The following is a 23,698-nucleotide window of genomic DNA, read 5'->3' on the forward strand; positions in this document are numbered from 1 at the left end:
GGAAGACCTCTCTCTCTCTCTCTCTCTCTCTCTCTCACTGTGCACTCTGCCTGTCTAAAAAAATTAAAAAAAATAAAGATCAGCAAAACAAAGAGCTGGTTTCTTGAAAAAATAAAACTGACATGCCATTGGCCCAACTAACCAAGAAAAGGAGAGAGAAGACTCAAATCAATAAAATTAGAGATAAAAAATGGAATGTAACAACAGACAACACAGAAATAAAGAGTCATCAGAAATTACTACAAAGAGTTGTATGCCAACAAACTGGGAAATCTAGCAGAAATAGATTCCTGGACACACACAACCTACCTAAATACAGCCAGGAAGATAGAAAACCTAAAAAGACCCATAACCAAGACAGAAATTGAATCAGTAATAAAAGCCCTCCCAACAAAGAAAAATGTAAAAAAAATAATGCAGATTTTCATAAGGAGGCACAGGAGACCTAGAATAGCTAAAGCAATCTTTAAACAGAGCTGGAGGCATCACAATACTAGATTTCAAGACATACTACAGGTGGGGCTGGCGCTGTGGCACAGCAAGTTAAAGCCATGGCCTAAAGCACTGGCATCCCTGATAGGCGCCGGTACTAGTCCCAGCTGCTCCTCTTCCAATCCAGCTCTCTGCTGTGACCTGGGAAAGCAGTAGATGATGGACAAAGTCCTTGGGCCTCTGCACCTAAGAAGAGACCCAGAAAAAGCTCCTGACTCCTGGCTCCTGGCTTCAGACCGGCACAGCTCCGGCCATTGCGGCCATCTGCAAAGTGAACCAGCTGATGGAAGACCCCTCTGTTTCTACCCCTCTCTATAACTCTGTCTTTAAAAAAAAAATAAAAATAAATCTTTAAAAAAAAAAGACATACTACAGGACAGTTATAATCAAAACAGCATGGGACTGGTACAGAAACAGATGGATAGACCAATGGAACAAAATAGAAACACCAGAAATCAATCTAAACATCTACAACCAACTTATATTTGATCAAGGATCTAAAACAAATTCCTGGACCAAGTACAGTCTATCAACAAATGGTGCTGAGAAAACTGGATTTCTACACACAGAAGTATGAAGCAAGACTCCTACCTTATACCTTATACAAAAATCCACTCAACAAGGATTAAAGATCTAAATCTATGACCTGACACCATCAAATTATTAACACTGGAGAAACCCTTTAAGATATAGGCACAGGCAAAGACTTCTTGGAAAAGACCCCAGAGGCACAGGGAGTCAAAGCCAAAATTAATAACTGGGATTACATCAAACTGAGAAATTTCTGTACTGCAAAAGAAACAGTCAGGAAAGTGAAGAGGCAACCAACATAATGGGAAAAATATTTGCAAATTATGCAACCGATAAAGGATTAATAACCAGAATCTACAAAGAGATCAAGAAACTCCACAGCAACAAAACAAACAACCCACTTGAGAGATGGGCCAAGGACCTCAATAGACATTTTGCAAAAGAGGAAATCCAAATGGTCAACAGACACATGAAAAAAATGTTCAGGATCACTAGCCATCAGGGAAATACAAATCAAAACCACAATGATGTTTCACCTCACCCTGGTTAGAATGGCTTACATACAGAAATCAACTAACAACAGATGCTGGCGAGGATGTGGGGAAAAAGGCACACTAATCCATGTTTTTGGGAATACAAACTGGTAAAGCCATTATGGAAGACAGTTTGGAGATTCCTCAAAAATCTGAATATAGCCCTACCATACGACCCAGCCATCCCAAGCCTCAGAATTTACCCAAGGAAAATTAAATTAAATTGGCAAGTAAAAGAGATGTCTGCACCGCAATGTTTAGTGCAACTCAATTCACAATAGCTAAGACATGGAATCAACCCAAATGCCCATCAACGGAAGACTGGATAAAGAAATGATGGGATATGTACTCTATGGAATACCACAAAGTGGTAAAAAAAAAATGAAATCTGGTCATTTGCAACAAAATGGAGGAATCTGGAAAACATCATGCTGAGTAAAATAAGCCAGACCCAAAGGGACAAATATCAGGTTCTCCCTGATCTGTGACAACTAACTGAGCACCTACAAGGAAACCTGTAGAAGTGAAACTGACACTGTGAGAAGCAATGACTTGATCAGCCCTTGTCCTGACTGTCGAGGAACAGCTTACTATTTTATTCTTTTTAGTATTTTCTTTTTCTACTTAATACCGTGGGTTGAACTCTTTCATTAACACACAATTATTCCTAGGTGTTTAAATCCAATTGAAAATTGATCCCTGTTAAAAATAAGAGTGAGAATAAGAAAGGGAGGAGTTGTACAGTTCAGCACACATTCCCTCGGATTTACCCTAAGGGTAAAGCTAAAAACCTACCATGGGACTCCAAACCCCATTAAGTTGGCAGGTACCAATGACATCTTATTAAATTGATCAGTTTAAGTTCATAACTGATCATAAAGATAGGGTTAAGTGTCAAAAGGATCACATAAATAAGACCAAGTGTCAGCTAATAATAAATAGAATTAAAAAGGAGAGAACAATCCAACATGGGAAGCAGGACACACAGCACACTCATAGAATGACAAATGCCCTAAAGAGCACTCTGGTCTCAGAATCAGCCCTTAAGGCATTCAGATCTGGCTAAAAAGCCCATGAGAAGGCCAGCGCCGCAGCTCACTAGGCTAATCCTTTGCATGCAGTGCCAGCACCCTGGGTCCTAGTCCTGGTCGGGGCACCGGATTCTGTCCCAGTTGCTCCTCTTCCAGTCCAGCTCTCTGTTGTGGCCCGGGTAGGCAGTGGAGGATGGCCCAAGTCCTTGGGCCCTGCACCCCATGGGAGACCAGGATAAGCACCTGGCTCCTGGCTTCAGATCAGCACAATGCGCCAGCCACAGCATGCCGGCCGCGGCGGCCATTGGAGGGTGAACCAACAGAAAAGGAAGACCTTTCTACCTTTCTCTCTGTCTCTCACACTGTCTAGCTCTGCCTGTCAAAAAAAAAAAAAAAAAAAAAAAAAAAGACCGGCGCCGCGGCTCACTAGGCTAATCCTCTGCCTAGCGGCACCGGCACACCGGGTTCTAGTCCCGGTCGGGGCACTGGATTCTGTCCTGGTTGCTCCTCTTCCAGGCCAGCTCTCTGCTGTGGCCAGGGAGTGCAGTGGAGGATGGCCCAGGTGCTTGGGCCCTGCACCCCATGGGAGACCAGGAAAAGCACCTGGCTCCTGGCTCCTGCTATCGGATCAGCGCGGTGTGCCGGCCACAGCGCACCAGCCGCAGCGCGCCAGCCACAACGCGCTGGCCACGGCGGCCATTGGAGGGTGAACCAATGGCAAAGGAAGACCTTTCTCTCTGTCTCTCTCTCTCACTGTCCACTCTGCCTGTCAAAAAAAAAAAAAAAAAAAAAAGCCCATGGAAAGCCAAGACAGTGTGGCAAAAAAATGACCCAAATGAGAGGCCGGTGCCGTGGCTCACTTCGTTAATCCTCTGCTTGCGGCGCTGGCATCCCATATCGGCACCAGGTTCTAGTCCCGCTTGCCCCTCTTCCAGTCCAGCTCTCTGCTGTGGCCCAGGAAGGCAGTGGAGGATGGCCCACGTGCTTGGGCCCTTGTACCACACGGCAGGCCAGGAAGAAGCATCTGGTTCCTGGCTTTGGGCCGGCGCAGTGCTGGCCATGGTGGCCATTTGGGGAGTGAACCAACAGAAGCAAGACCTTTCTCTCTGTCTTTATCTCTCTCACTTTCTAACTCTGTCAAATAAAAAAAAAAAAAATGACCTAAATGAAAGATCTCTGTGAGTGACATCCCAGTGGAAAGAAAGGGCTATCAGAGAGGGAAGTACCTGTCTTTCTCTGAAGGGAGGAGAGAACTTCCACTTTGATTATGGCCTTGTCTAAATAAGGTCGGAATCAAGAGGCTTCCATAGCCTTGGCACTCATGACAAGAGTCTCAGGTGATCACTGACGTCATAAATAAGAGTGTCAATTGTTAAATCAACAGCAGTAGTCACTGTGCACTTGCTCCCCATGTGGGACCTCTGCCTTAATGTGTTGTACTATGAGAATTAATGGTAAAACTAATCTTCAATCAGTACTTTATACTTTGTGTGTCTGTGGGGGTACAAACTGTCAAAATCTTTACTTAGTATAGAGTTGATCTGTATATAAAGATAATTAAAAAGGAATCATAAGAATGGGATGGGAGAGGGAGTAGGAAGTGGGATGGTTTGCGGGTGGGGGGTTGGGTTTGGGGGGAAGAACCGCTATAATCCATAAGTTGTACTTATGAAATTTATATTTATTAAATAAAAGCTTTCTATTTTAAATAGAGTATTAAATGGTAGAACAAAAGTAAGGTGATTCTGCTTTCATACACCATTGAGCCTTTTTATATTCCTACTAACATGCATTTAAACTTGATCTTAAATACATGAAATAAATAACAGATGCACACCCCAATACAGAGGAATTTCAGGAGTCTCATTTCTCTTTGAACTTAAGAAATCTCATTGCTAGCATCTTCTTGTGCACAGGGAATTCAGGCCGAGTTACACTGGATTTACACACACCTTCTCCATCTTCTTGATTTTTTAAAAATTTTATGTATTTCAAGAGGCAAAGAGAGAGAATCAGCGAGAGTGAAACTGCAATTTCCAGAACTGGGCTGGGGCCAAAACCAGGAGCCAGGAACTCAATCCAGGTCTCCTGTGTGGGTGAGGAACCCAATCACATTAGCCATCACTTCTGTCTCCAAGTGTCTTCATTTGCAGGAAGCTGGAGTCAGTGGCCAGAGCGGGATGTTGAATCTAAGTACTCTGATATGAGATGCAGGCATCTTAACTGGCATCCTAACCACTAAGCCAAACATCCACCTCCATCTTCCTGAATACTAAATTGGTGTGAGCTGCAGTTCTTAAATGCTCTTCTACCACTTGTTCCAATGTGAGAGGTATTCTACTAATGATGTCTATGTCAATGTTATACTTCAATTTCTACTGTTGTTATGGAATGGCATACAAAGTATCCCATGAAAGCTAGAAATTTTTGTAGCTTATTATCTAGTGGGAAATTTTTGCAGTAGCCAAGCAGATGTTCTAAGTGTATATAGGTTAGATTACTTTTTTGTGCCTTCTAGGTAGTCTTAGAATCAGGATGAAAAAAAGTTACTTCTTTAACTTAAAAACAAAATCTTCATTTCCAGTTCTAGAGTTTGGCTGCCCTATCTATTTAACCTATTTTCTTAATAAAACAATTAAAAATCTCATAATAAAACCCAATTACCAAGTCTAGCAGCTCTGAGAGCACCTAATGGAAATACATGGCGATCTCCAGGGCTATTTATATATTCTCTTCTTCATTCTTTGTTGTTTCATTAGGCTTGTAGAGATCTCTTTTATTGAAGTTACTGTTGCCAGGAAACAGAAGAATAAAGTGGAAACAAAAGCTAAGAGGAGAATAAGCTTACCTTCTACACATACACACACACACACATAGAAATGTTCATGTGAACACACCTGATTACCTCATTTATAGATATGTTCACCTAGATTCACCCAAATCCAAATGTAGTCAAACAACCAATATGCCCTCAAATGTGAGCAAATACTTTTCTAAATAGTTGATATCTTTCATCAAATTAGCATCTACCTGTGAATTAGGTCCCAGGTGCATGAAGCCCAGCCTCTTAGCTCCCAACTCCATGCTCTTTCCATTACACATGCAACATTTCCTGGTCGATATGTGCCAAACAATGAGACAGTCATTTTCCTTCACTATAACTGCTGCTTTGTCAATTTTATTGGGGGTATGACTGAAAAGAAAATTGCGTATGTTTACGGCACAAAACATGATGTTTTGATAGGTTATCTACATTATGAAATGATTATCACCACCAAGATAATTAATATATCCATAATATCACAGTTACATCTGTGTGTCTGTGTGTGTATTAAAAACATCTAAAGCTTGGGGCCAGTGTAGCCAGTAAAGCCACCGCCTATGACACTGGCATCCCATATCGACACCAGTTTGTGCCCAGCTGCTCCACTTCCAATTGAACTCGCTGCTAATGGCCTGGGAAAACCATTGTTAAATGGCTCAAGTGCTTGGGCCCCTGCCACCCATATAGGCGACCCAGATGAAGCTCCTGACTCCTGGCTTTGACCCAGCTGAATGCTGGCCATTGCAGTCATCTGAGGAGTGAACCAGGGGATAGAACATCTCTTTCTCTGTCTCTCCCTCTCTCTCTCTCTAACTCTTTCAAATAAATAAATACATCTTTTTTAAAAAAAGAACATCTAAGACATAACTTTTTTAGCAAATTCCAAGCATAAATGTTAACTATAGTTACCACACTACATATTAAATCTCCAGAACCTATTCATCCTACATATTTTGTATCCTCTGACTAACATCTGCCCATATCTTCCATCCTGCAGATCCTGGAAGCCAGAATTACCTTTCATGAGTTCAAATTTTTTTTACATTATAAATTTATTGTTTTGTGATTAGCTTATTTCACTCAGCATGTCTTCCAAGTTCAAACATGCTGCTGCAAATGACTAGACTTTTTCCTTTTTTTAAGATTTTTTTTATTTGAAAAGCAGAGTTACAAACAGAAAGAGGGAGGGACATAGAGAAAGGTCTCCCATTCACTAGTTCACTCCCCCAGATTGCTGTAATGGCCAGTGCTGGGCCAATCTGAAGCCAGGAGCCAGAAGCTTCTTCTAGGTCTCCCACATGGGTGCAGAGGCCCAAGCACTTGGGCCATCTTCCACTGCTTTCACAGGCCATTAGCAGGGAGCTGGATCAGAAGTTGAACAGCCAGGACTTGAGTCAGTGCCCATATAGGATGCCAGTGCCACAGGCAGCAGCTTAACCTGCTATGCCACAGCACTGACCCCTACTGTTTTTTTTTTCCTTAGGACTCAACTATAAACGTGTGTGTGTATATAAAATCATATTAATATATATTATCACATAATTTTTATCAATTCATCCATTAATAGGCACTTAGGTTGATATCCCTATCTTAGCTGTTATGAATAATGCTGCAATAAAAATGGGAATGCAAGTATCTCCTTATTTCTTTTTTTTAAGATTTATTTATTTATTTATTTGAAAGTCAGAGTTACACAGAGAGAGGAGAGGCAGAGAGAGAGAGAGATCTTCTATCCAATGGTTCACTCCCCAATTGGCCACTACAGCCAGAGCTGTGCTGATCTGAAACCAGGAACCAGGAGCTTCTTCCTGGTCTTCCATGCGGGTGCAGGGACCCAAGAACTTGGGCCTTCTTCTACTGCTTTCCCAGGCCATGGCAGAGAGCTGGATCAGAAGAGGAGCAGCAGAGTCTTGAACCAGTGCCCATATGGGATGCCGGTGCTTCAGGCCAGGGTGTTAACCCTCTGCGCCACAGTGCCGGCCCCTCCTTATTTATTTTATTTCCTTTGGATATATGTCCAGAGGTAGGGTTGCTAGATTATATGATATTTCTATTTTTAACTTTTAGAAGGACTTTTACATGGTTTTCCGTAATAACCATACTAATTAATTTGCATTCATACCAGTATACAAGAATTCCTGCTTTTAGTTGTGAATCCACTTTAAAGCTCTCTGGATAATAAATTTTACTATTATACCAAAGAAGAGAATGAGATAAAAAGTAAATGATCAAGTTCTAGTGTTCTACATCAAAGTAGGGTGACTACAGGTCACAAAAATGCATTATATACTATACAAAGAACTAGAATGAAAGGAGCTGGTAGGTGCCAAACATAAGAAAAAGATATGAAGTGGATATTGGTTTGATCAATCTATGTTGTGTCTATGTGTTATCACACTGTACCCCCATGAAAATGTACAAGTATTACATGTAATCAAAAAATTAAATAGAATTATTAATAATAATAATATAAATGCCCAGAATAATAATCAAGGAGAATTTGCTGGCTGACAAGCCATCCTTTAAAGTCATATGAGCAGAACAATCAATTAACCCCTGTGTGTTCAGGCACTGAGGACCCAGTTTCCCCTGGACATCATAGATAGATTAAGATAAGAACAGGCATTGCTGGACATACGTGTATGTGGCTAGGGCCAAAAGGTAGCCCATCTTGGTGGAGTTGAGACTGAGAGATTATCCGGACTATAAAATTACTAGAGACACATCAGATGTACCATGTCTAGTGGACGACAACTAGAAAACAATGGAATCCATTTGTCAGAGCCTATCTAGCCTATCCCCTCACTTTAAAAATGAAGGGGGGTGGGGCAGCACTGTGGCACAGTGGGTTAAAGCTCCAGTCTGCAGCACCAGCAACCCATATGGGTGCCAGTTCAAGTTCTGGCTGTTCCACTTCCAATCCAACTCTCTGCCACATACTGGGAAAGCAGTGAATGATGGCCTAAGTGCTTGGGCCCCTGCACCCATGTGGGAGACCCGAAGGAAACTCCTGGGTCCTGGCTTCAGATCAGCTCAGCTCAGCTCTGGCTATTGCAGCCAGTCTCAAGGAGGCACAGAGCATCACATGGCAAGAGGAAGCGCATGTGCCTATGTCTCTCCTTACGAAGGCACTATAATTCCAATATGGGGACTCTATGCTAATAATTTAATTCAATCTGATCACTTCCCAAAAGTCTCACTTCTTAACACCTTATTCTGTTAAGTTTCTACCCTCTCATTACCATGAACATAAGACTTTAACATATGGACCTATGGGGGACATCTAACCTCTAGATTAATATACAAACTATTGCATAGGTATTCCATGAGTACCTCAGATTCGACTTGTAACATACTTAATCATCTGTACATCCTGCTTTATCCCACCTGCTTCTCCTGAACTCAGTCTCTCTTTGCATATTGCTGGCACCACCACTAGAAACCCAATATAGAAAACTAGTTGGGAGGTCCAAGATGGCGGCCAGCAGGAGGCTGATGAAGGAGCTTGAAGAGATCCGCAAATGTGGAATGAAAAACTTCCGTAACATCCAGGTTGATGAAGCTAATTTATTGACTTGGCAAGGGCTTACTGTTCCTGACAACCCTCCATATGACAAGGGAGCCTTCAGAATCGAAATCAACTTTCCAGCAGAGTACCCATTCAAACCACCGAAGATCACATTTAAAACAAAGATCTATCACCCAAACATTGATGAAAAGGGGCAGGTCTGTCTGCCCATAATTAGTGCTGAAAACTGGAAGCCAGCAACCAAAACCGACCAAGTAATCCAGTCCCTCATAGCACTGGTGAACGACCCCCAGCCCGAGCACCCGCTCCGGGCCGACCTAGCTGAAGAATACTTTAAGGACCGTAAAAAATTCTGTAAGAATGCTGAAGAGTTTACAAAGAAATATGGGGAGAAGCGACCTGTGGACTAAAGTCTGCCACGGATGATTCCAGCCAATGTGAGCAGAGACCCCGAGCAGTGCCCTCAGACACCCCGCAAAGCAGGACTCTGTGGAAAATTGACACGTGCCACCGCCTGGCGTCCGCTCGTGGCAGTTACTAACTTTCTACAGTTTTCTTAATCAAAAGCGGTCTAGGTAACCTGTAAAGAAAGGATTAAAAATTTCAGATGTTCTAAAAAAAAAAAAAACTAGTTGGTTTAACCCAACTTCACCTCATTATCTGATCAATCACTAAGTCCAATTTATCTTCCATGTGTCTTGAATTTGTCACCAGTTTTTCACCCCATTACCATGCTCTGGCCTAAGCCCTCATTATATCTCAGCTACACTTCCACAACAGCCTCCTAATTGGCCTCCTGCTTCAAAGCTGGCCTCTGTTAAGCCCATCCATCAAACAGCCAACAGAATGATCTTACTAAAACATCAACTGGTCCTTGTCACTGCCCTGCTTAAAACCACTGTGTGGCTCCCTGAAGCCAGTGGACAAATTCCAAGATTCCCATGCAGCCATGTTCAGTCTTGTAGGATCTTGTTTCTGCTCACCTCTCCAGTCTCACCTTCATAATTCATATGCTCCAGCCACTCTGAAATGTGTATGATTGCTACATATCATGCTGTGCTGTCACTGGCACATCTCCAGCACTGCACTTAGCACAATGAATTTTAACTATTTGTTTATATTTCTGTCTTCCCCAACAGACAATGAGCTGGCCTCCTAAAGGACTATATCGTGTTCATCTTTGTATCTCTAACGGCCTCTAACAAAGTGGTTGATACAGAGTTAGCATTCAATTAACATTGATGAATGAATGATAAACTTACAAATTGAAAGGAATAACCTACTATGTCATTAAAGAAACCAATAGTATAGGGTTCTCAGGCAACCAGTCAAAAAGGTGGTCCAGTGTAGATTTGTCAGTTTAGGAGAAATGGTTTTACTCCCATATACTCATACCTTATATTTGAAATGAAAAACCAATTAGGATTTTCCACAGAAATTCTTTTACGCTCTTAATCACCACACACTTAAAGGCAGTACTTGGTGCAGCTGGTCCCAGCTAACACACTTTCACACTTTTGTGTACAACTGATCGTTCATAAAACCTGCCTTTTTCACTGTTACCAATGTGCTGTGTTTTATCCCCAGTTCACAGAGAGTAGATGGTACAAAAGTGTTCATTGTGCATAAACATAACAATTAAAATAGCAACAAAGTACTAGACTTTACAATAATGCTTTAAATAGTGAAACCAACCTCAGTCTTGTAAGAGTAGAGTATGTGAATGCACAACTGGGACAACTGCACACAGTGAAGAAGCTCCAGTCAACCTGAAGTGAATATACCCAACACTATACTGCACAATTATTCCACTTTCTAGTGTTGCTGTCAAAAAATCTTAGTAGAGTTGCTTGAAGCATCCAAAGATTTCACTTCACTTTCAAACTGCATTTCAAAAACTTCACAGCAACCTCCCAATTAAACTTTGAGTTTTTCCAAAACAAGTACAAAATAATACTTTCCCAGTATGAAATTCACTCATTTTGACACTAAGAGTAGAAAATAGACCAAAACTACAGAAGCATTACTCAAAAGTTACATCCTTCAGATAAAATTATTTCCAAGAAACTAATAAGGCCAGACACAAGGTTAATGAAAAACATGTTCAGTGTAAAATCAGTGCAAGTGTTTAGCAAAATATTAATGACTCTGTTGAACATCACATTGAAAGGCATGCGATGTGGAAGAATTATAACCACATAAACACCCTAGCATGTACTTCATTTTACAATTATGTGACATCAATGATGTTCAGAGGATGCATATCAATTATGAGTAGAACAAATTTGAGGGAGAAATATGTAAAAACTGTGTTCTATCACCAAAAACCCAACCTATAGAAGAGATTTTTATTTAGTTAACATTTATTTTGTGAGCAATAGTATAAATGAGAAAAGGTGCATTAGGATCGGTTCTGAGGAAATAACCTCAATGCTTACAGTGAGGAAGGTGGGAACTACACAAATAAAAACATTTTACTGTTATGTCCAAACACCCACATCTTCATTTACCACAACAGATAACACACAACAGTATGGTTCCTACTCTCAATACAATCTTGTAGAAAATAGCTTAAATGTGAATAGAATCAAATAATGGCTACTGTGTGTGTGTGTGTGTGTGTGTGTGTGTGTATCTTCTCAGCATGCTCTGTAAAGAAATAAGCAGTTCTCTGGCTGCTGTCAAGGGTGCTCATGCAAACTTCTGAAATGATGAATGAGACTAAAGCACTCCTATTTCACACAGATAATGCCAGGAAGGGGCAGTTCCTTGGTTTCAAGTGGCAAATGTCAGCAGAGTAGTTAGTAGCCTGATATTCCTGAACTTCTCATCCAGGACCAAAACCTGTTTATGCCAACTATTGAGAATAAGTGGAGATTCTTTGAGAAGACTAAGCAGCAAAGCTGAAGGAAATAGGCTTGCAGACTCAGCATCTAATGGAGCACTGACCTGGTCTTCATGTGAAAGTCTTTTTATTTCCAGACAAAAATTCAATGTGAATTATTCCAACTTTCCAAATAGATGGAGTTATCACACATTTATTACCATCTCTAACTTTTCTAATTATGAAGAAGTATTTTATATTTTCATAAAACAATGAGGGAAAAAAAAAAAACCACACTGGATAGGGGTTGGCACTGTAGAGTAGTGGCATAAGCCTCCACCTGTGGCACCAGCACCCTATATAGTCTTGGCTGCTCCTCTTTTGATCCAGCTCTCTGCAATGGCCTGGGAAAGCTGTAGAAGATGGCCCAAGTGCTTGGGCCCCTGCAGCTGCATGGGAGACCCAGAAGAAACTCCTGGCTCCTGCCATTTGGGGACTGAACCAATGGACAAAGACCTTTCTCTCTCTCTCTCTCTCTCTCTCTCTCTCTCTCTCTCTCTCTTTCTCTGTGTGTGTGTGTGTGTAACTTTACCTTTTAAATAAATAAAATTAAATATACTGGATATAGAATCCAGCTAGCTAGATATTTTATTTAAAAATTGTAATTAAATTTGTGTCGCTAATATGAGAAACTGTGGATTTTAAAACATGCTTTTTGGAAAAAAAAAACACTTTGTTGAGGTATGATTGACATGCAAAAATCACTGTACATATTTAAAGTATATAAATAACGGGTAAAGCCACTGTCTCCAGTGCAGGCATCCTATATGGGCATCAGTTCCAGACCTGGCTGCTCCACTTCTGATCCAGCTCTCTGCTAAGGCCTGGGAAAGCAATGAAAGATGGTCCAAGTCCTTGGGCCCCTGTACCCACGCGTGGGAGACCTAGAAGAAACTCCTGGCTTCAAATCAGTCCAGCTCTGGCCATTGCAGTCATTTGGGGAGTAAACCAGCAGATGGAAGACTTTCTCTCTCTCTCTCTCTGCCTCTGCCTCTGCCTCTCTGTAGCTCTGCCTTTCAAATAAATAAATAAATCTTAAAAAAAAAACAAAGTATGTAATTCAGTGAGTCTGGGGTACATACCCATAAAACCATCCACACCATTAAGGGCATAAGCATACCCATCACCTCCCACCTCCTTTATTAAACATGCTTTTTATTATTAATTGGTTTTGTGTTTTACAAATTTATCTCAAATTATGATCTACTCATGTACAAAGCATCCTCTAAGTGGTCTATAGTAACTAAGGTTTGAGAACTTCATAATGGCTTATAAATACAAACCATCTACATATTCTGAATGATCACTGGAGAATTTTCCTCTTCATGGGCCTAATTCTGAAACATTCACTATGTAATTATTTTCCTTTATTGTCATAGACAAGTGGTGTAGTATCCATTATGACCTATTTTCTTACATAAACAACAGTAGGATATATTATACATATAACAACTTTAAAAAAGAGCATATATAGTAGTGCTGAATTCTTATGATAAATCTTTGTTCAGAAATAACAGTGATTTGCTGTTCAATGATTCTGTCAGAGAAAAACCTGCTCAAAAGTAACTGCCTCAAATAAGATAACAGGTCCACAGCTGGAAGTGCTCCTGGATCAGCATCTCTGTCCCAGAGGAGGAAAGAAAAGAGGCCCAAACACCTTCTTTTGGAAACAGTCACCCACAGTTCTTGCTCAGGCAAATCTCTGAGAACCCTTAAAACAAGGGAGTGACTTTTTGGGTCCTGACTGCTCTGACTTTTGACATAATTCTCACCAGTAAACAGCTACAGGCAGTGCCTGTTTCACCTTAGATAGGACAACATTTGATAAGTTCTTCTATCTTGATGTCCTACAACTTCCAACAAAGTAACTCTAGTTGATATGGGAATCTCTCAATATCTAAAATTGCCAGCTCTATATAAGAAGCTGAACTGTCCATTGGTAAACACGGTATTTACATACACCTTGCATAAGGACTACCTAACCAACAGTTTCCCAAAGCTGTACTTGGCTGTATGTATCAGAAATCCAACTACAATGGCTTAAAGTAATAAAGGCTATTTTTCTCATTTAACTTGAATCCCAGAAGAGGGTTGAGGCAGCTGCTCAAAGAAGTTATCAAAGCAAGGACTCAGACTTCTAACTTTCTACTCTGTCATTCTTAGCATATCATGTCTTTATACATGCAAGATAGCTATTCCTTCCCTAGGAATTACATCCGTATTCCAGGCCAAAAGGGCAAGGGCAGCAAGTACACACCTGGCTTAGTCTATCCCTTTTTCACAAAGAAAAAAATTACAATCCTGAGCTGCACTCGGTAAATGTCCACTTACAGGCCGGCGCCACAGCTCAATAGGCTAATCCTCCGCCTGCGGCACCGGCACACCGGGTTCTAGTCCCCGTTGGGGCGCCGGATTCTGTCCCAGTTGCTTCTCTTCCAGGCCAGCTCTCTGCTGTGGCCCGGGAGTGCAGTGGAGGATGGCCCAGGTCCTTGGGTCTTGCACCCGCATGGGAGACCAAGAAAAGCACCTGGCTCCTGGCTTCAGATCAGCGCAGTATGCCGGCCACAGCGCACCGGCCACAGCGGCCATTGGGGGTGAACCAACGGAAAAGGAAGACCTTTCTCTCTGTCTCTCTCTCTCTCTCACTGTCCACTCTGCCTGTCAAAAAAAAAAAAAAAATGTCCACTTACAACTGACTGAGCCACTCCTACTCTTAAAGATAATTCTATCTAGGCACATTGTTGCCCTAAACAAAATTAAGGTCCTGTAAGGCATAATAAGAAGACAGACCCTGGATAGGCAACAAGAAGAGGCTTCAACAAAATCAAGGACATGTTAAGTTTTAGCTGAAGTTCCACATGTCAAAAACCATTGACTCAAACCTCAAACTGTCTAAAACTTTGGTTTTTTCTATAGCTCTTTCTGCACCTTTATCATCAAATTTACTCTTCAAGATTGATTGATATTACTCCTGTCTCCCAAAAGGATTTCCCAAACACTCCAGAAAAGATCACTTTGGCAACAATCACAGACAACGTCTGAAAAGAAGAGATAAAGATTCACAGGTCAGCACCACCCTCTTAAGGAATCAAGCACACTCTTGAGTACTGCTCTGTTTGATAGAATGTTTCTGCTGCTGATTCCACAGCAAGAAATGTGCCTGTGTTCTTTTTAAAAGTCAGATGGTCTCCAAAGCAAATCAGGTCAAGAAGGAAGACGGGATTGCAAAAGTAAAACAAACCCATCCTCTACCTGCTTGCACCTAGACATCTGCTCCAGCCCATTACTTGAATCACCTGTAGGTCTCCAAAGTAAATTAGAAACAAGTCTTCCAATTAATTAACTGTGTCACAATTATCACAGAACTTGATAATTACAACACACCTGTCCTCACAGGCACTGAGGGAAATCCCCTGGCCTACACTGTTTCAGCCACTCATTGTCCCTCTCCTCTCAAAGTAATCGCTCGCTGATGGAGATTAAGACACAAAGAGGAAGACACACTTTCCCCAGATCTCAAACTGAACAGACAACTGGACACAATTTCCCTGATTTCACAGAACACTAAAAAACGTGTGTATTGGATTTTTTCTGCCAAGAACTAAGACTCAGCAAAGAACTGTACAGCGCCATGTCCCTCCTATTGGGAGGCAGCACAATGAAGGCAAGAACACTCATCTGGAAGTGGCAAGACCTGGGGATACATTCCAGCCTTGACACACCTGCACAAGTCACTTCATCCCTCATCTTCACCTTGATTTTCACATCCATAAAATTAAAGCATTCAACCAAATCAAAGATAGATGTGTTGTCCCTGCAATAGCAGCCAAATGGAGTTGAGAGAATCCACACTGCAATAGCAGCCAAATGGAGTTGAGAGAATCCACACTTGTCACACAAATACAACAGTGACAAAAGAGGAGTCAAGGACACAAAAAGTGTTTACTCATAGCTATCTCCTTTCTGTCCATTATTATGCAAATTCCTGCCTACTTTTCATAATGTGATATTAGTAGGGTTCAGCATTACAGCACTGCGGGTAGGCCATCTGGGAGCGGTTCATGTCCTGGCTGTTCCAGTTCCAATCCAGCTCTCAGCTAATGTGCCTGGGAAAGCAGCAGAATATGGTTCAATTGCTTGAGCCCCGGCACCCATACTGGAGACCCAGGAGAAGCTCCTGGCTCCTGGCTTCACCCAGGCCCAGCTCCAGCTGTTGTACCCATTTGGGGAATGAACCAGCAGATGGAAGACTCTCTCTCTCTTTGTCCTTTTTTTTTTTTCCTAACTCTACCTTTCAAATAAATAATTAAAAAAAAAAAAAACTTCAGCAGCTGCAAAAGAAATAATTACAATCACCCTCAGCTACAACTACTAATTGATCCAGCCTACTAGCAACAGGGCATCACATAATGGTGATTCTTGGAAAAAGGCGTTGTCCTTACTGCCCTACCACATTGATGGATATCCTATTTTAAACAGAAAAGTCACTGCAAGGTCAGACATGCTGTACCTGCTCCAGTGAGACACAGGTTGGATCCCAAGGAAATTCTGAGATTATTCCTCTCTAAAATTCTGAGTCTAACCCAGTTCTCAAACTTTAGTGTGCCTATGCATTACCTGAAAAAATTTTTAAAGATGCAAATCCCTAAACCTACACCAGAGGACTTAGTTCATCTGGTCCCTGCCCAAATGGCCTCAACAGCCAGGACAGGGCAAACTGAAAACAGGAGCCAGGAAATCCACCCTGTTGGGCTAGGCCAGGACAAAATCAGGAGCCAGGAACTCCATTAGAAAGCCATCTTCCGGGGCCAGCACTGTGGCGTAGCAGGTAAAGCCGCTGCTTGCAGTGCCGGCATCCCATATGGGCACTGGTTCAAGTCCCAGCTGCTCCACTTCCTATTCAGCTCTCTGCTATGGCCTGGGAAAGCAGTAGATGACCCAAGTCCTTGGACCCCTGCACCTGCGTGGGAGACCAGGAAGAAGCTCTTGGCTCCTGCCTTTGGATCAGCGCAGCTCCCGCCACTGCGGCCAACTGGGAGAGTGAACCAGCGGAGAGAAGACCTTTCTCTCTCTCTCTCTCTCTCTCTCTTCCTCTCCTTCTCTCTCTGTGTAACTCTTTCAAATAAATAAATCTCTTGTTTTTTGACAGGCAGAGTGGATAGTGAGAGAGAGACAGAGAGAAAGGTCTTCCTTTACCGTTGGTTCACCCCCCCCAATGGCCGCTTGAGCCGGCGCGCTGCGGCCAGCGCATCGCACTGATCCGAAGCCAGGAGCCAGGTGCTTCTTCCTGGTCTCCTGTGCGGGTGCAGGGCCCAAGCACTTGGGCCATCCTCCACTGCACTCCCTGGCCACAGCAGAGAGCTGGCCTGGAAGAGGGGCAACTGGGACAGAATCCGGCGCCCCAACGGGGACTAGAACCCGGTGTGCAAATAAATAAATCTTAGGAAAGAAAAAAAAGAAAGCCATCTTTCGTCACTTTCCCAGACACATTAGCAGGAAGCTGGATCAGAAGCAGAGCAGCCAGGACTTGAGCCTGGGCTCATACAGGACGCAAGCATCACAAGCTGCAGTTTAACCTGCTGTGCCACAATGCTGGTTTGGAGTGCTTCCCAGTACTCTGAACCACCAGCAGGTGATTCTGATGCACCAGAAAAGAGCCTGGACTTCCTTCATTTGCTCCAAACCATCGTGGTGAATATGAAGTACTTGTTTCTAACAAAGACGGAGGTGACCTGGGCTGTGGGGAGCAACTCGGACTAGACTGTTACTGGAATTAAGACTTATTCTATGCATCTGCTCTCCCACAATATGGCGCTGGGAGAGGAGGAAACAGCTTCTACACAGCTGCCTCCAGTTCAACCAATAAACAGCAGGACCTGCTCCTGATTGGAGGAGAGCAGCGTACTTCGGCGTGTGGGTAGCAGAGTTGGGATTGGTGGAAGAGGACTATAAAGGAGGAGAGAGACAACATGCACCAGGAACACCTGAGGAACATCTGAGCAGCCCCCGAGAGAGCCGGCCGGCGGTGTGCCGCTCCCCCGCGGAAGTGGGGAATGTGGCAGGGGGAACCGCCCTTCCACGGAGGTGGAAGGCACGGTAGCCAACCCGGGAAGAACCAGCAGCAAACCCGGGGAGGGCCAAGCAGACAAAAGAACAGCGCAGGGTCCTGTGTCGTTCCTCCACGAAGACGGGGAGCGACATAATGGTGCCGTGACTCGGATAAGAAGCCTAGGCAGGGTTTAGTGTTGCTCCTCCACGAAGAGGGGGAGCGACACTGGGCATAAATGGAGCAATGCATATTCCAGACACATGCAGAGGTAAGTGGCTCACAACCACCTTTGCTGGAATGATGATGCTGAATAAGGCAACAGTGTCATCTGATACTGAGGGCAAATGAATCATTCATTCCACAGCTTAAACAACTGGAGGGAGGAGGCTCTGGAGAGTCCTGTAACCCTGAGCAGGATGTATGAAGAATCCAATGGTTAATTTCAGTTTGCCTCCTTACTTTCTTCTTTTGCTTTTCTAAACGTTCTAAGTTTCCTGAGGACCCACCTTTCTCAAATCTCAAATCACTCCACCGATAAGTAAGTCTGGCACCATAATTTTTTATTACTATTTGCGAATTCAAAAAGCAGAGTGACAAAAAGAAGTATGTGTGGGGGGAGAGAGAGGGAGAAAGAGAGCAAGCGAATGCACTTATCCACTGGTTTACTCCCCAAATGGCCAAAACAATTGGCCTAGCCCAGGCCAAAATCAGGAGCCAGAATCTCTATCTGGGTCTCCCATGTGGGTGGCAGGGGCCCAGTACTTGAGCCATCATCTGATGCTTTCCCAGGTGCATTAGCAGGGAGCTTAATCAGAAGTGGGACAGCCAGGACTCAAACTGGCAGTCCAATATGGGATACCAGTATTCTAAGTGGCAGTTTAACCCACTTCACCACAATGCCAGCCCTTGGTGCAGTGATTTTTCTTCAGGAAAGATTTGAGTTTCTTCACTGATACTATGAAATCTTCCAAAGGAGTATGTTGAAGAATAGCAGAATATGCCACCCCAAAACATGCCACTTTGGCAGATTGTTTTGAGCTGAAGGCAATTGAGAAGCAGCAGCTATAACAAAAGCTGTCTGCCTTTTGCCTATTTGCCAAGAAGCAGAAGATACATTTACCCCTATAACCTCCCTCCCACCAGCAACCCTCCCATCTCCTACTCCCTCTCCCACCCCATTCTTCATCAAGAGTCACTTTCAATTATCTTTATATACAGAAGAACAACTTGGTATATACTAAGTAAAGATTTCAACAGTTTGTACCCACACAGATACACAAAGTATAAAGTACTGTTTGAGTACTAGTTTTACCAATAATTCACATAGTACAACACATTAAGGACAGAGATCCTACATGGGGAGTAGGTGCACAGTGACTCCTGTTGTTGATTTAACAATTGACACTCTTATTTATGATGTCAGTAATCACCCGAGGTTCTTGTCATGAGCTGCCAAGGCTATGGAAACCTCTTGAGTTTGCCAACTCCAGTCTTATTTAGATAAGCCCATAGCAAAGTGGAAGTTCTCTCCTCCCTTCAGAGAAAGGTACCTCCTTCTTTGATGGCCTGTTCTTTCTGCTGGGATGTCACTCACGGAGATCTTTCATTCAGGTCATTTATTTTTGCCAGAGTGTCTTGGCTTCACATGCCTGAGAAACTCTCATGGGATTTTCAGCCAGATCTAAATGCTTTAAGATATAGGCAAAGGCTGTCTTTTCTTCATTGAAAAAATTAGTTGTTGGGTCCGGCGCTGTATCTTACCAGGTAAAGCCACCACCTGCAGTGCCAGCATCCCGTTTGGGCGCCGGCTGCTCCACTTTGGATCCAGCTCTCTGCTGTGGCCTGGGAAAGCAGTGGAAGATGGCCCAAGCACTTGGGCCCCTGCACCTGCATGGGAGACCCAGCTCCTAGCTCCTGGCTTCAGATTGGCCCAGCTCTGGCTTTTGTTGCCATTTGCGGAGTGAACCAGCGTTTCGAAGACCTCCCTCTTCCTCTTTCTCTCTGCCTCTGACTCTCTGTAACTCTGCCTTTCAAATAAAGAAATAAATCTTAAAAAAAAATTAGTTGTTATAGGTGCTTGACTCAAATTTTTTTCATTTACTCAACTGTTAAAGAAACTTGCTCAAATTGTCCCCAAATATTAAATACAAGAAGCTGACATTGGAAATTTTACTGGACTAAGCTCCATGAAGGCAGGAATTTGTTTTGTTTCCCTACTACATCCCCAGTATCTAAAGCAGTGCTTGTGGCACAGTGGGTTAAGCCACTGCCTGTGATGCTGGCATCCCTTCTAGCTGCCAGTTCAAATCCCGACTGTTCTACCTCAGATACAGATCCCTGCAGGAAAAGCATTGGAGGATGGTCCAAGTACTTAGGCCTCTGCCATCCACAGAGTCACCAAGATGGAATTCCAGGCTGCTGGCTTCAGCCTGGCCCAGCCCTGGCCTTTGTGGCCATTTCAGAGTGAACCAGCAGATCAAAGATCCATCTTGGGGCCGGTGCTGTAGTACAGCGGGTTAACCCCATGGCCTATAGTGCTGGCATCCCATATGGGTGCTGGTTCGAGACTCAGCTGCTCTACTTCCAACCCAGATCTCTGCTATAGCCTGGGAAAGCAGTACAAGATGGCCCAAATCCTTGGGCCATTGCAACTACATGGAAGACTGGAAGAAGCTCCTGGCACCTAGCTTTGATCAGCGTAGCTCTCGCTGTTGCAGCCAATTGGGGAGTGAACCATGGAATGGAAGACCTCTCTCTCTCTCTCTCTCTCTCTCTCTCTCTTTCTCTCTCCCTCTGCCTCTCCTCTCTCTGTGTAACTCTGTCAAATAAATAAATAAAAATCTTTTAAAAAAATCCATCTCTATCTCTTTCTCTGTAACTCTGCCTTTCAAGTAAACAAATATTTAAAGAAGTAATAATAATGAACCTACAACCTCACAAGTTATGAAGAGTGGCTAGTGCCAAAAAATAAAATAAAATAAAAAAGAAATTCTTCAGACACAGCAAGAGTTTGATCTTTATTCATATAATGAATCAATGGACAACACCAAAACACACCTCTTCAATCCTTTACCTACTTTAAACAGGCGAATTGCAAAAGTGTGCTGGAGCCTAATCCCACATCTCTGCCCAACCCTAACTCGGTGAGGTCACATTTGTAGCTTGAAACTGGGCACAAGGGAGCATCTGAACTGCAAAAATCACAAACACTACAAGTCAGGGTCCTTTTTCCTTAGAGAGCCCACTGTTAACACTTAGCAGCACATCACTGCCCCTAACACTCATAATGTCTTTTTTCTGTGAACATAAAGGCAAGAAAGAATTAAACTCAAATTTTGGCTGCAATAATCTGGAAAATAAAGCACTCTCTGTCAACTTACATCAATTCATACCAATTTCCTGAATTAGGTGTTTTTGCAGTTATCTACTGAAGAGACTGCACTGAAAACCGAAGAGGCTCCTAGGCAAGGGTATTTCCCTCTTGCAGAAGGTTACAGTTAACGAGAGTGACCTGGTCAGACACTTGGCAAAACCTGAGACAACAGCATCCCACATTAGAGTGTCTGGGTTCAAGTTCTAGCTCCACTTCCAATTCCAGCTTCCTACTTATACAGACCCTGGGATGTATTCAGGTACTCGGATTCCTACCACTCACATGGGAGACCTGGATTGAGTTCCAAGACCCTAGCTTAAACCTGCCCCAGCCCTGGCTTTTGCAGCCATTTGGAAATGAACCAGCGTGTGGAAGATACTGATATCTCCATCCCTCCCTCTATGCCTTTCTAATAATAAATGAAGTTCAATGCAACTCATGTGATTTTTCTTAAATGGGAGTTGGAGCCAGTATCGTGGCATAGTAGGTTAAGCCATTGTCTGAGATGCCAGCATCCCATATGGGCACGGGTTCAAGTTCTGGCTACTCCATTTCCAATCCAGCTCCCTCCTAATGTGCGTAGGATAGCAGCAGCAGATGATGTGAGTACTTGGACCCCTGCTACTATGTAAGAGACCCAGATGGAGTTCCTAGCTCCCTGGCTTCTGTCCCAGCCCTGGCTACTGTGACCATTTGGGGAGTGAACCAGCAGATGGAAGATCTCTGTGTGTGTGTGTGTCTCCCCCTCTCTCTGTAACTGTCTTTCAAATAAATCAATCATTTAAAAAAAAAGAGAGAGAGTTAATGGCGGAAAGACAAAAATCTGACCACAAGGGCAAATGGAAGACTGAGGAGTTAAAGCTTAGGCTCAGCCTGCAGAGGGCCCATGGAGATTCTGAGAGAGGCAGCGTGGAATCTTATACTCAGATTTTGACTACAAATTATACTTTTTATTTATTTTCAAACATGTTGTAGCATTTGTTTTGTGCCAGACACTAATCTATTTGCCTCACAAATATTGACTCATTATCCTAGCTATCAATACCACACAAAAATGTTCAGTATCACCCAGATAAAAGAAACTCTACTGACTCCAACCCTTTTTCTCATTAAAAATCAGAAACACAAATCTGCTCACCACCCACTTAATGGCTCTGGGCCTGGAAATCTTAAGAAATGTGAATTGGAACTAAGGTCCATCAGACCATGGATGAACTGGACTTGAACAGGGCTCTACTGGGGCCACAGGCTAAATCTGGCACCCTGGAATACGGCCCTTCAAATATACAACTTGGAGGGCAGTAGAATAAGGCAGAAGCCAACAGGGAGGGAGCAGTTTGTGTTGTCTTAGACCTTCTCTTTGTTGAAGAGGTAGAAAATCAGAAAAATCTCTTAAATATTTTCCAGCTTTGTAACAATGATAATAAGATAAACAAACTACAAAGCAGGTTCCATTTATGCTTTTAGATATTATGCCACTGATAAAAAGTTATCTTCCAGGCCCTGAACTCAGTACTGACAATAAATAGCAAAAATTTCATGTGTAGAGTAATTAGTATGCCAGAGAGAGAGAGAGAGAGAGAATGCTAGTTCACTCCCTAAATGCCTGAAATAGCCAGGGCTGGACCAAGACAAAACCAGGAGTCCAGAATTCTATCTAGGTTTCTCATGTGAGTGGCAGAGCACAGGTATTTGAATCATCACCTGCTGCCTGTCAGGGTAGACATTAGCAGGACACTGGAATCAGAAGTGGGATAACTGGGACCCAATTGTAAGCACTCTGATATCTGATGAAGGCATCCCAAGCAGTATCTTAACTGCTGAGCCAAACACCCACTCCTGCTCATGCTGTTTTAGAGCCAAAGTAGGCTAGCATCAGAATGAAACTATAAACAAATACTGATAACCCAGGTAGGAATTTTTAAACAAAAAGAAAATAATCTTATTGAATACTTTAAGCTATTAAGACAAACCAATTCTCAGCAACTTGAATTTTGGGATTCAAGAACAAGAAACCATTAACTTTCTTTCCAATCTATAATCTAAATTCTTCTGCTTTTTTAGGAAAATAATCAAAATATTTATTGAGCACATATTATATACTAGTACTCAGCTAGGTGCTGCAGGAAAAAAATATAGAGTGAAGCACAATCCCACCCTTAGGAATGAGAAGATTTATGCAGATGAAGAGAAAAGTCCTTCCATGTGGGGAACAACACAAAGAGAATACGGATTCAAGGTCAGGGAGAGCAGTTTCTTAAAATAAGAAGTCATTTCAGGTAGCAGGATAGAGCCAAGTGGAAAAATTTAAACCAAATATTTTAGGAAATGGGAAGCCATGATTAAGTAATACGACTCAATAAGTTGTGGTTAGAGAAGACAGCAATGGATGAGGAGGAAGGAGAGATGGTGAGTTTCTATTTGAACTTAGTGAGTCTGCCATTGTAGTGGG

General features: G+C 42.8%; 1 protein-coding gene and 1 pseudogene across 3 annotated transcripts in view; one reads left to right on the forward strand and one right to left on the reverse strand.

The window, feature by feature from the left end:
• The window catches only part of GPR176 (G protein-coupled receptor 176), a 129,294-nt gene that overhangs the window by 78,877 nt on the left and 26,719 nt on the right, over positions 1-23,698 (reverse strand). The gene's annotated exons all lie outside the window — the stretch shown is intronic.
• Positions 8,875-9,568, forward strand: LOC100359068 (ubiquitin-conjugating enzyme E2 L3 pseudogene; annotated as a pseudogene).

The sequence above is a fragment of the Oryctolagus cuniculus genome, chromosome 12 (genome assembly GCF_964237555.1).
Source record: "Oryctolagus cuniculus chromosome 12, mOryCun1.1, whole genome shotgun sequence".
In the NCBI taxonomy this organism is placed as follows: domain Eukaryota; kingdom Metazoa; phylum Chordata; class Mammalia; order Lagomorpha; family Leporidae; genus Oryctolagus; species Oryctolagus cuniculus.